Below are 14,261 nucleotides of genomic sequence, written 5' to 3' on the forward strand. Positions count from 1 at the left end.
ATTAGAAAAACCTCTACACAGAAAACTCTGAAACATTATTGAGAGAAAAATGTACAAATGAAAATGGAGAGACAAATCACATTCATGGGTTTGAAGACTCATTGTTGTCAAGATGCTAATCCTCCCAAAATTCATGTATAGCTTCAATGCTTTCCTCATAAAACCTCCAGTAGTATTCTTATGGAATTTGACGCTCATTCTAAATTATTTATACAAATGCAAAGCACAAAAATAGGCAAGAAAATAATAAAGAAAAATAAAGATGATGGAATCACATTACCAGATGTTAGTGTTATTCTAAGTTTATAGTAAATTAGACACTGTGGTGTTAGCACCAGGGTTTGAAATAGACAAATGAAACAAGAAAGAACAAGTCCAGAAACAATCCCTCACACATAAAGACACTTGTTTATGACAAAGGTGGCATAACAGACCATAGAGAAATGATGGTTTTTGGAATAAATGGTGCTGGGTCAATTTGATAGCTATGTGGAAAAAATGAAATGACCCCTATCTCATATTACATACAAAAGGGAGCCCCAGGTTGATTGAAAATCCAATTTTTTAAAAAGTTTCAGTATAGTTGGTACACCATGTTACATCAGTTTCAGTTGTACAACATAGTGATTCAACTTACCTTTTGGTTGTGCTGTGCTCACAAGTGCAGCTACCATCTGTCCCTATACAGTGTTATTATAATATCACTGACTATATTCCCCATGCTGTAACTTTTTTTTAAAATAATTTTTAAGGGTATTTATTTTGAGAGAGAGGAAAAAAATGTGAGTGGGGAGGGGCAGAGAGAGAGGGAGAAAGAATCCCAAGCAGTCTCTGCACTGACAGTGCAGAGCCCAAAGGAGGGCTTGAACTCACAAACCATGAGCTCATGACCTGAGCTGAAATCAAGAGTCCCACGCTTAACCAACTCAGTCACCCAGGCACCTCTACTTATGCTGTACCTTTTATCCCTGTGACTTATTCATTCCATATCTGGAAGCCTGTATCACCCACTCCCCTTCACTCATTTTTCCTGTCTCCCACATTCCTCCCCAGCAATCATCAGTTTGCTCTTTGTACTTAAGGGTCTGTTTCTGCTTTGTGTTTTTTTGCTTATTTGTTTTATTTTTTTTTTAGATTCCAGTTATGAGTGAAATATTATGGTATTTGTGTTTCTCAGTCTGACTTATTTCACTTAGCATAATACCCTGTAGATCCATCCGTATTGTTGCAAATGGCAAGAGCTCATTCTTCTTTATGACTGAATAATATTCCTGTGTGTGTGTGTGTGTGTGTGTGTGTGTATCACATCTTCTTTATCCATTCTTCTATCAATAGGCGTGGGTTGCTTCCATATCTTAGCTGATGTAAATAATGCTGCAATAAACACAAGGGTGCATATATCTTTTCGAATTAGTGTTTTCATTTTCTTTGGGTAAATGCCCAGTAGTGGAATTCCTGGATCATATTGTAGTTCTATTTTTAATTTTGTGAGGAAGCTCCATACTGTTTTGCACAGTGGTTTCACAAATTTACATTCCCACCAACAGTGCACAAGTGTTCCTTTTTCTTCACATTCTTGACAACACTTGTTATTTCCTGTGTTTTTGAATTTAGCCATTCTGACAGGTCTAAAGTGATATCTCATTGTGGTTTTGACTTGCATCTCCATGATGATTAGTGATATTGGGCATCTTTCCATGTGTCTGTTTGCCAAGATTAAAAATTTTAAAGTAGTTGTATTTTTAGAAGTTTTCATAGGAGAATATTTTCATGACTTTTAGATAAGGAAAGGCCCCATAAAGAGGACACAAGTATGTCTAAAATAAATGAAAACTTGATTAATGCACCATCATTAATTCACCATAAAGAAAGGGAAAAGTCAAACCACCCAATGGGACAAGATAGTTGCAATACATATAATTAAAACATGTGGGGTCCCTGGCTTGCTTAGTTGGAAAAGCCTCAGAGTCATGAGTTGGGTGTAGAGATCATTTGAACAAACAAACAACCTTAAAAAAACATAATGAGCTTATATCCATAATATTTTAAGGAATCCTGCAAATCAGGAAAATCATAAACAAGTCAATAGAAGAATAAGCAAACGACTTGTGCAAAACATTATAAACGTATGAAAACTAGCTTAGTTTATTTTGTAACGAAGGAAATTTAAAACCAGAATTATATATTATTAAGTTTACAGAAGAATGGCTAAAATGAAAACATCTGACAACATAAACCGTTGGCAATGGTGTGGAGCAACCAAAACTCCTCTGTTGCCGATGGGAATGCAAACTGATACATCCCCGTGGAAAACTCTTCAGTAATATCTGCGAAAAGGGAACATATATTTATCCTATAGTCCTGTAAATTACACTCCTAAATATGTATAAAATTGAACTGTGTATATGTGTGCACAAATAAACATGTAGAAGAATACCTAAAGAAGCGTTCTTTATAGATAGCTGCAAACTGGAAGCAACCCAAATGTCAGCAGTAGAATGGACACATTTTGGCATACTCATCACACAATGGAATACTACTTATCAATGAAAATTAAAGAAGTTCGGTTGCACAGAACAACGTGGACTCTCACAAACATAATTATGGGTGAAATAGTGAAATCTATTTAGCTATGGAAAATTCAAAACTAGACAAAACCAATCTATTATGTTAGAAGTTAAAATGGCATTTATCTTTGGAGAGGTGTCAAGGAATAGTGACTGGACAACGGATGTAACGATAGCTTCTGAGTTGTTGCTAATGTTCTTCCTGTTACATGAATGTGAAAATTTATCAAGTAGATAATGGAGTTATGAATTCTGCCTTCTATATTTTAACTATGATTTTAAAATCTCTTAATTCTCCAGAAAAGAGATTCAGTTGGCTTAAATTTACCCATGTATCAACCCTGATCTAGTCAGCTGAGGTCACTCTGTTGGCTTCACATAGCCTGCACCTCATTTATCATGGGCTGTGGGATGACACGCTTTCACAAGGGGGTGTAGGTGGGGCTGTGAGTGAATCCAACAATTAGGAAAATGGCAGCGGTCATACCCAGGAACTGTCAGCTACAAATAAGCATCAAACATGTGAACCTGAAAAATAGATTGAGAAGGAATTGTGGTAGTATCAGAAGAAACAAGAGGGAAAAGTGCATTTATTATTTTATTTAAATGTTTATTTATTTATTTGGAGGGGAGAGGGGCAGAAAGAGAGGAAGAGAGAAAATCCCAAGCCGGCTCCACAGTGTCAGTGCAGAGCCCAATGCGGGGCTCAAATTCACGAACTGTGAGATCATGACCTGAGGTGAACTCAAGAGTCTAACACTCAACTGACTGAGACACCCAGGTGCCCCAAACCATACATGTAAAATAAAGCTAGGTAGTGTTTCAAAAACAAGAAAACGTTGAAAGGAGTAAAAATGCTGACATGAGCTCAAGTAAGATAACATTGAAAGGAGTATGTCACTGGTGACCTTGGTGATGAAATTTCCAGTGGTATGAGGGGGAAGAAGCCTGATTGTAAGCAACAGCCCAATTGTAGTAGGATGACGAATAAACAAATGAGAAGATATGGGAGATGTATGAAGGCTATGGCCCTTCTTGCCAGAACACATATGCATGCATACACAAAATAATTTCCTCCATTTCAAGAGGACCTCCATTTCAAGGAGGTCCATGTACCTCCTAAAGCCCATTTATCAATTCCAATTTAAGCAAACTTAGTGCAGGATATTCTTATGAAGATCTTGGTCACAAAGAGGAGGTGAGCCCGCAGTACCTAGAGCAGGCAAAGTGTTGGGAAAGGTTTGTGGTTTGAATGTTTTTGTTTTCAATAAGAGACTTTGGGCATAGTCAGAAACTTTGGAAAGTGCAGAAATAGAGAAGGATGAGGTTGTAACACATGTGTAAATACGTGAGACAGAGGAAATAATGGAAGGATCAAGGTCACTACAGCAATGCTCCCTTATCCACGGTTTCACTTCTGCTCATTTCAGGTACCTGAGGTCAACTACGGTCTGGAAGCAGATGATCCTTCTCCTGACATATCATCATCATAAAGTCAGCCTAACTTTATGTCACAAGCCTGTCATTCACCTCACTTCGCTTCATCAGGTAGGCATTTCATCATCTCACACCACCACAAGAAGAAGGGTGAGTACAGTACAAGAAGACATTTTGAGAGGGAGAGACCACATTCACACCGCTTTTATTACAGTATGATGTTATAATTGCTCTATTTTAGTTTTAGTTATTGTTGTTCGTCTCTGACTGTGCCTAATTTATGTTAAACTTTATCATATGCACATTCTGTATTGGGGGTAGGGGTAGTAGTATATACAAGTTTCAGTACTGTCTGCAGTTTCAGGCAACCACTGGGGGTCTTGGAACATATTCCCCCGGGGATCAGGGGGAGATTATTGTATTATGGAGACAGTGGGAAGGGATAAAAATAAGGCCAAAGGCAGAGGCAATAACCAGAAAGATCACCTCTTCTTCTGAGATTGGAGGGAATGCTTTGATGGCTGGTGCCACTATAAATAAATTTATAGATACAAGAGTAGGAAATTGTATAACTTCATTGCCATTCAACTCAATGTTTTTATGAAGAAATAAAAGCAACATCTCCAGAATGGTGGGCAAGAAGATAAAGAGCCCCGAGAGGTTTATTTTAAGATTCAAATCATCTTCCTGATATTTATCCCAAATGTTTTCATTGAGAAAATGATTTCACGTGTTTCAGGCATTGTGCTAAGATACAGAACTAAGACATGGTCCTTGACTTAGAGGAATTCACTGTGTAAATTATAGAACACGTTCCCTCCCATGACAGGGGCTACATGAAATGCCAAGATAAGAACTGTGAAACTTGGCCTCAGCTTGCTAGGAAGGGATGTGTGTCAGCAGGAAGGGAGACTGCCATCCCTTTTGCCCATGCAGTAGTTTAAGGCTTGCGTGGTACTAAAAGCACATAATCACCTATAATAACCTATGAGGTGCATAGTTCCGGCATTATGTCAATTTTATTTCAATTTTAATCACTTTGAAATATTAGCTCTCCTAAATGTGCATCTTCTGTAAAGTAAGATTTCCTGTTTTGTCCTAAATGTACCTTTGCCTAGTCAAAAGTACCCTCCAGTTCTAGCACTTTTTGTCTCGATTCAGCAGATTTTAATCAGGCATTTAAGTCTCACTCAACCTTTTCAAACTGAAGCAGTCTCATCATTTGTGTTTCCTGCATACAATTCCTGCAATTCTTTTTACGAATGGTTTGCATAATAATAGGAATATTCTATTTTTTTAAGTTTATTTGGAAAGAGACAGAGACAGCGCGAGTGGGGGAGGAGCAGAGAGAGAGGGAGACAGAGAATCCCAAGCAGGCTCTGGGCTGCCAGCACAGAGCCCGATGCAGGGCTTGAACTCGCAAAACTGTGAGATCATGACATGAGCCAAAACCACGAGTCGGACACTTAACCAACTGAGCCGCCCAGGTGCCCCAGGACTATTGTAATTATCAAAACAAATAAGCACTCTTTGCTTATGTATGCACATGTGAGATAATGCATGGACAGAACATCATACTTAATAATTGTAGGCCATTCCTCATTATAATTTTTAGTACAAATTTTTGCTCTCTTGTCTATTGTTTACCTTCCTTTCCATTGTTCCTTCCTTTTATAATTCCCCTTTAATGCTTTGCTTCCTTTGCCCTAGACCTTCCAGTAGACTTCTGTAAGCAGTGCTTTCGTTGTCCACCCTTCCACGATTGTATTCATGGTTCGATGATATCCTGTACTAGACTAGTGTGCATCTAAATGGCCCCCCAAGATAAGCCAGATTATCTCAAAGTGCAGTGATTCTATTTACTGAGAGCGTCATCCGAAAACTCTGAAATGATCCATCATGGTACAAAGGAAAATGTTCAAGGTGAGAGTCTGGTAGCCTGGATTCTAATTCCCAATCTGCTATTAATGCTGTGTGTACTTGGGCAAGTCACTTCATCAGTTCCAGTTGGCTTCATCAACAGCAGTATATATTTGGGAGGTTGGAGGGATTTGAGATTCATTAGAATAGTATTTAAAAGTTATACTAAAATATACATATATATGATATATATTTTTATGTATATGTATAATATATATATTTTAGTACTAAAATATGCTATTCTTATGTGTAAGAATAGTATCTAAAACACAAATCCTATACTTTATATACAAGCTACACACGGAAAAGCAAATAAGATATATTTTATTGTTCTTCTTTGATTCATCCTTCAAATAACCCAGAATTGAAAGCCAACTGGGTTCTAATTTGAGTTCTATTAATTATCTGTGGGTTCTTAAAAATTGAGAACTTTTTGGGTCACAATTTTATCCCATGAGTATTATAGGAATTAGAAGGGAAAGCATATTCAAGTCAAAGGAATCACCAGGAGGAAACCTCAGAAGACAACTGATAAACTCAATCTGCTCATTGCCCAAGACTTTGACATACTGATACAATGAAGTTCTCAAGAGCCTGATGGCAATTTAGCAAATTGGCATCATTATTTTATGCCTAAAATTGTTAATGGAACCAGTTGCTTATATGAGCCTGAGCATAATCAGGGAACAATGATTCTAGAAACACACTACTAAGGGAGTGACAAACGAATCAGAAGCCTGTTTGAGAATATGTCATTATTTGGATGATTTGAATATTGGGTGGCTTTGAAGTAAGACAGCCAAATGTGCTCTGTCTACAAAAGGCAAATGGTTCTGTTAATACCTTCCATTAAGTCTTGCTCTGTCCTAGAAGACAAAGCTTCTGTAAGGTGACTTTTCCTCTTTATTCTCTGGTCCATTATGTGTTGTTTTGTTTTCTTAGCAGATCTCTCAGAGGGCAAACTCATTTCCAAATTCCTGGAAAACATCACACTGTTTTTACCCTTTATTACAGGCATATTAAAACCTGCCTTCATAGAACTGCTGTAGTTTTCAAAAGAGATAATATGTTTCACAGCATTGAATCTTGTTTAAGACTATTGTTATAATACTGTTATTTGGTACTGAAGGAGAAACTAACAGAGTAGAAGGCAATATTCTTTCCCTGAAAGAGCTTAAATTTTTGAAAATAATAGATTTGTACACATAAGTTAACAATAATAATAATTACTGATAGTATATTGAGTTCTCAGCCTGTTCCAGACACTGTACTAAGTATGTAACATATCATCTTCAAAACAACCATACAAGAAAGGTACTTCTATTTTTCCGCTTTTACAGATGAGGAAAAGGAAACTTAAATGGATTCAGCAACTTTCACAGGGTCACATAGCCAGTAAGGAATTGAACCTCTATAGTCTGATTCTGGAAAAGAGAATCAAAGCATGTGTTTGGGGGATCCAAGAAAACTTCTCTTTAAGATAGAATATTGCTATTAAATTACTAGTCCATTAACTATTGGAAACAATAAAGTGACATCCTTAGATTTTGCCCTGCAAGGTTGTGCAGTATAATTGGTATTTGTGCGTTTTAAACATGAGACGGTAAAGCCATTTCTAACTCAAAAATGTTATTAAAACTAAGGAACTTCACAACTTTAGTTGCAGTCTCAGATTCCACTTAGTTTGCTCTGTGACAACCATGCTATTTTTATCTCTCAAACTTACAAAGTTTCAATTACTGATTACAACTAACAAAAGACTGGCTGATGGCTTCAGACAGGTGCTCAACATGTGTCCTAAATGTTTACATTTGATGAATTTGGAAACTGTCCTCTCTGCCTTCACATGACTAAAATATGCTTTAAGCTGTGATCATCTTATTTCTGACAACTGAATAACATTTGAATAATTGAAATTACTTTCTTCTGATCAAACGTTCAAAGGGGCAATTGCCAACAGGGCTTCCCTTTTTTTCCATAGCTGAATGATATGACAGAGATGTATTAGATTCCTTCTTCCTTGGGCCACCTTAGGACAATAACCGTAAACTTTGTAACCAAGAGGGTAGAAATTGTGACAGATTTATTTCTGTCGCAGCCTTTGTTCAACAGTAAATTCTTTCAGGACAGAGTCGTGTCAGTTGTATTTCTCTGCTTCCTATAACATCTAATGCATTTGATGCATAGTAAGGGTTCAATAAATATACATTGCATATATGAATGGAGATACAGTAGTGGAGCTTTTGTAATTGCTTTACCTGTCTGTCTCCCCACTTGCAAAGAGACAAATTAAATTCTGCGTCATTGCTCATTTATTGTGTATTTGATATATATGAAAATGGATTGAATTACAATCAGGATAGCCCTAGAAAGTCCACACTTTGAACATTCCCCCTCTGGTTGAACCCAGAGCAATGAGAGAATACTAAAGGAGAAAAATTCAACTATGTCGTTGATCTCAAAAATAAGATAAATCTTTCTGTGGGCGATAAATGAAATAGAAATTCAAATTGGTGTCAGACTGAAGCTACAGGACTTCTGGGCTTTGGGTTCAAAAGCAGAGACAGTTCTTTGGCTCCTGTGAATACTGTAGAGCAAGTGTCTTTGCATAAATTAGCATGGAAATAAGCCCCCTGCTTGAAACTGGGGGCCTTGTTGGGGCTTTCCTGCTTGTTAATACAAGTTGAAAAATAGTCCTGTGGATTGGCCTAGGACTATAATTTATTAAATGTTGAGGATTTAGGCATGAAAAAGACACACATATAACCTTATGACTCCCCTCTGTGATCTGTCCAAATCATTATAGGGCAGGAACCCTGTACCGCCAATATATGGTCTGACTCTAGATTGGAGTGCATAAAAACACATTAAAGCAATTGGAAAATCTGTAAATAAAGAGCGTCGAGGATAGAGGAAGCAGGGGTGTGAGACACCCACATGCTTGCATGTGTGTTTATGTGTGTTTGAGAGAGAATGAGAATGAACCATGGAAGAGAGACTGCAATCCAAAATTTTTAAATTCATGAAGATGATCAAGTGAGACCTCTCCACACACACGCACACACACACACACACACACACACACACACATTAATTCACTACAGAATAAATAAAACTAATAGAACAATTGGGAAGAATCTTTCAAAATAAATATACTAAGGATGTTCAACAAAATAAATGAAGAAATGATATCTTTTAATTAAAAATTTGTTAATTTTCATCCTCTATTTTTTTAAATACCTCAAAATTTGTAAATATACCTCTAAGTGCCTTTTTCTGAAACTCACAAATGTTCGTAGGTATTACTTTCAATGTCATTTGATTCTCAATATTATGTCCTTTCCAAGTGTTTTCTTCTAACACTTGGATTATATAGGAGTACAATTTTGAGTTTCCACACATATGGAGTTTTTAACTATCTTTTTATAGTTAGTAACTACTGCCATTGTATTTTTTTTCAGGGCAGGTGGTCTTCATATAGATTGATTTTGGAAACTAGTTGGGAACTCCTTTGTAATAACCTAATAAGTCATTGATCTTTATAAATGTTCCCAGTGTACTCAAAAAGCATGCCTTTGTTAGGTGAATAGTTCTATATATATCCATTAATTCAAGTCTAATTTTATTGTTCAAATATTCCATATCCTTATTAATATTTTGGCTCCTTGATCTACCAGTTTTAAGGTAAAATATATTAAAATATCCTACTCTCAGGGCACCTGGGTGGCTCAGTCGGTTGAGCGTCCGACTTTGGCTCAGGTCATGATCTCATGGTCCATGAGTTTGAGCCCTGCATCGGACTCTGTGATGAGAGCTTGGAGCCTGGAGCCTGCTTCAGATTCTGTGTCTCCCTCTCTCTCTGCCCCTCCCACACTCATGCTCTGTCTCTCTCTCTCTCTCTGTCAAAAGTAAATAAACATTTAAAAAATTTAAAAAAAATAAAATATCCTACTCTGCTGGTGTGTCAATTTCTCCTGGAAGTTCTATCTGCTTTTTTTTTTCTTTTTTTTTCCTTTGGTAATGAGGTAAAATTCCATAACATAAAATTAATCATTTTAAAGTATACAATTCAGTAGTATTCAATACAATTCAGTGTTATAAAACTATCAATTTAGTTCCAAAACATTTTCATCACCCAAAAGAAACCTGTTAAGCAGTCACTCTCCTCCCCCAAGCCACTGGCAAACACTAGTCTGCTTTCTGAGTCAATGGATTTACTTATTTTAGATGTTTCATATAAATGGAATTATACAATATGTGGTCTTTGTGTCTGCTCTTCTTTCGCTAAGCATAAAGTTTTAGAGGTTCATCCACATTGTTGCATGTATCAATATTTCAGTCCTTTTTGTTTTGTTTTGATTTTTGCATCTACATTTTTGTTTTAATGAGAGATGGAGAGATTGTTAGTAAAAGGAGCATTAAACCCAGTTTAGTCCCAGTGAATTAAGCATACAGCTATACACATAACCTCCTACAGATAACTTTTTTTTAAATGTTTATTTATTTTTGAGACAGAGACAGTGCGCTAGCGGGGGAGGGGCAGAGAGAGAGAGAGGGAGACACAGAATCTGAAGCAGGCTCTGGGCTCTGAGCTGTCAGCACTGAGCCGGACATGGGGCGCGGACCCAGGAGCCACAAGATCATGACCGGAGCCAAAGTCGGACACCTAACTGACTGAGCCACCCAGGAGCCCCTCCTGCAGATAACTTTCACAAACACTTGTATCTTAATGAAACATGTTACTTGAAGGACACATTAATACACAATGCACTTTCTTTTGGGGGGAGGGGGCTCTAAGTACTCTTTCTTTTCTTTTTTTAAGTTTTTATTTAAATTCCAGTTAGTTAACATACAGTATAATATTAGTTTCAGGTGTACAATTTAGTGATTCAACACTTACTTAATTTAATGATTCACCCGGTGCTCATCACAGCAAGTTCCATCCTTAATCCCCATCACCTATTTTCCCCATCTCCACACCCACCTCCCCTCTGGTAATCATCAGTTTGTTCTCTAGTTAACAGTCTATTTCTTGGTTTACCCCCCTCTCTTTTTCTGTCCCTTTGCTCATTTGTTTTGTTTCTTAAATTCCACATATGAGTGAAATCATATGGTATTTGTCTTTCTCTGACTTAATTAACCTTGCATTATACTCTCGAGCTCCATCCATGTCATTGCAAATGGCAAGATTTCATTCTTTTTTATGGCTGAGTAGTATTCCATTGTATATACATACCACATCTTTATACAATCTTTATGACTGAATAATTGTCCTTTGCATGCATGTACCCATTTAGTTTGTCCATTCATGCTAATGAACATTTGGGTTATTTCCACATTTTGAATATTGTGAATAATGGTGCTATATATATTCATGTATAAGTTTTTGTTTGAATACCTGTTTTCAGGTCTTTTGTGTACACATCTAGGAATGGAATTCCTGGGTCAGATCATAGCTGTATGTTTAACTGCTACAGGAACTGTCAGATTTCTACAGTGGCTGAGAACCATTTCACATCCCCACCAGCAATGTATGAGTTCTCCAATTTCTTCACATCTTCACCAACACTTGTTATTTTCTGTTTTGGCCATTCTAAGAGTGTGTGAAATAGAATCTCATTTTAATATTTTTTGTTTTCATTTTAGTTTATATTTGCATTTTTCTAATATCTAATGATGTTAGGCATCTTTTCATGTGAATATTCGGCATTTGTATAGTTTTTTTAGAAAAATGTCTATTCGAGTCCTTTGGCCATTTTAAAATTGGCGTCGTTTTACTTTTTGTCATTGAACTGCAAGAATTCCTTCTGGATGCTAGATTCTTATCTGATATACGATTTTCAAATAGTTTCCCCAATTATATATGTTGCCTTTTCACCTTCTTTATAATTCCTTTTGATGCACAGAAGTTCTACATTTTGATGAAATTTATCATTCTTTTTTTTTTTTAACTTTTGTTGCTTGTGCCTTGGTGTTGATTCTAAAATCCTTTGCCAAATCTAAGATGTAAGGTCATAAAGATATATAAGGGTGATTGTTCCTTTTAATATAAATAGCATCTCTTCTATTAATGCTTATTTCCTTGCACTCTACTTTTACGGATGGGCATACTGCTTCATAAGCTTTATTTTAGTTGATATTCCACGGCTATATTTTTCATCCATGAATTAATATTCACCTTTTATGAGTGGTTTTGTTTCAGTTGTCATTTTAAGTGCTATACAGTTGAATGTCTGGAAATATCTTTATTTTGCCTTCATGCTTGCATATTAGTTTGGCTGAGTATGGAATTCTTCATTAAAAGTTATTTTTGCTCTCTCTCAGCCATGTGTTGCTGTGATGAGAGATCTATAGCCTGTCTTTAGTAAGTAATTACAATCTTTGTAGGTAATTAATATTTTCCTCCTGTTAGTTTTTACGACTTTGCTTGATGGTCTTTAGTTCTAAAGCAATAGTCTAGGTACTTCATCTTTATTTATGATGCTTAGTACTTATAGGACACTATTGAGAATTCATATCTTTCTTCAATTCTGGGAAAATTTTTACTGTTCTGTTTTCAAATACTACTTTCCACTTTATTTTTTCTGAACCTCTCTTACACATATTTTGAAATCTCTCGATCAAGTGCACGTCTTTAAACTACATTTCTTTTATTTTTTCCTCTTGCATTATGAATTAATACCTCAGTGTTCTCTTCCAAGTCACTGTACCAAGTCCACAAATCTAATCTAAAACTAATTAGATTTGTTTTGCTTCGATGATTGTATTCTTTATTATCAATATTTTTATTTTTCATTACTACCTATTCTGGTTTCATTTCTAACTTTTGATCTTCAATTCCTTTTCCTTTTTCAGTTGACATGGCTGTATTTACCTTTTTGAGTATGCAACCAATACAATCTATTGTTTTATTCCTTATATTTAATTAAATTGATTTTATTAGGTTATTGCATGTGATTGTGATTTCTGTTTACACACTCGTTTTGAGTGAGTGGTTATTTATGTTTTTCCCTTTATATTTCCCTCTCTCTCTTGCCTCTATGTGTCCACCGGGCTCTCAATGAAGAGCCACTCTTAGAATCATTTTTAGAAATTCCTAGTCTTGTGGTGATATTGAAGATGTTTCAAATTCCATAAATATACCAGTGGAGAGCTTAGTTCACTTCCTGGGTCTCTGTCTACTCCCTAGAGCCACAGCTTCTTATAAAGCAATACCCCCAAGTTGAATGTCAACAATAGGCTTCTCAGCATCTTTTCAGTGTGAGAGGCCTCACTTGAGCTCTTGGCTACAGGCAGTATGACTGTCTATGGTACCCATTTCTCATTTGTAGGACTTATTTTTTCATTATCTTGAAAGAGCTCAGCTTCATAGGTCTGTGCGAATTGAGTTTCACTCTCTACATTGTGTCTCCATTCTGTTTACTGTCAGGCTGAGTCATGTTTTCTAAATTGCAGTCTTGCATTTTATCTTTGCTATTTGATGAAGAAAAGCTATATCACAGAATAAAATTGTGGAAACTTTTAAACCAGATGTTCTTTATTTATGCTTCAACTTATTTCCAGCTGATTTTAATCCTCATTATTTCACTGAGAATGCCCTTATCAAGGTAACTGAAAGCTTTTATGTTGCTCAAAGCAACAACATTGTTCTGTCTTCATCTTACTCAACCTCTCAGCAGAATTCGACAGATTTTGCCATCCTTCCTTCCTAAAATACTCACCTGATTTTCTACTATCTCACTCTCTACTCCTTTATCTCTATTTTTGACTCCTCCCTCTCTGATAGGCCTCTCTCATGCTGGAATTCTTTAAGAAAATCCTGGGTTTTCTTCTCTTCCCCATCTACACTGTCTCTAGTTTTCAATAATTTCCACAGTATCAATTACTAATTATATGGAGATCAGTTCATAAATGTATATCTCTAGCCTAGACATTTCTCCTAGGTTTAAGGCACTTATATCAAATACCTCATTTTAATATATTTTATGTGTCCACAGATATTTCAATCAGGAGATGTTAACACTAAACTTTCTATTTTCCCTAAGACTTGTTCATTTCCTAGTCTTACTCATCTCAGAAAACCACAGCTCCAATTACTTGCTCAAATCAGAAAGTTAGAGTCATCTTTGTTCCTCTCCTTTCCTCACAGTCCATACACATACATGTACATACTTCTAACCCATCAGAAAATCCTGGTGATACTGCCTCTCAGGTACCTCTGAATTTCATCTACTTTTCTTCATATCCACTGTCACACTTCACAGGCTCATCTCTCATCTGGCTTGCCATAATAGCCTTCAAATCGGTCTACTGGTCTACTGTTTCTATTCTGCTTTT

At 36.3% G+C, this 14,261-nt stretch overlaps 1 long non-coding RNA gene across 1 annotated transcript in view; it reads left to right on the forward strand.

The window, feature by feature from the left end:
- LOC125931943 (uncharacterized) overlaps nucleotides 1-14,261 on the forward strand; it is a 406,782-nt gene that overhangs the window by 237,013 nt on the left and 155,508 nt on the right. Inside the window, exon 2 of the long non-coding RNA XR_007460510.1 lies at nucleotides 3,998-4,115. This is a non-coding gene — a long non-coding RNA (uncharacterized LOC125931943). The remainder of the gene's footprint in view (nucleotides 1-3,997; nucleotides 4,116-14,261) is intronic.

This window comes from Panthera uncia, chromosome X, assembly GCF_023721935.1.
Source record: "Panthera uncia isolate 11264 chromosome X, Puncia_PCG_1.0, whole genome shotgun sequence".
In the NCBI taxonomy this organism is placed as follows: Eukaryota; Metazoa; Chordata; class Mammalia; order Carnivora; family Felidae; genus Panthera; species Panthera uncia.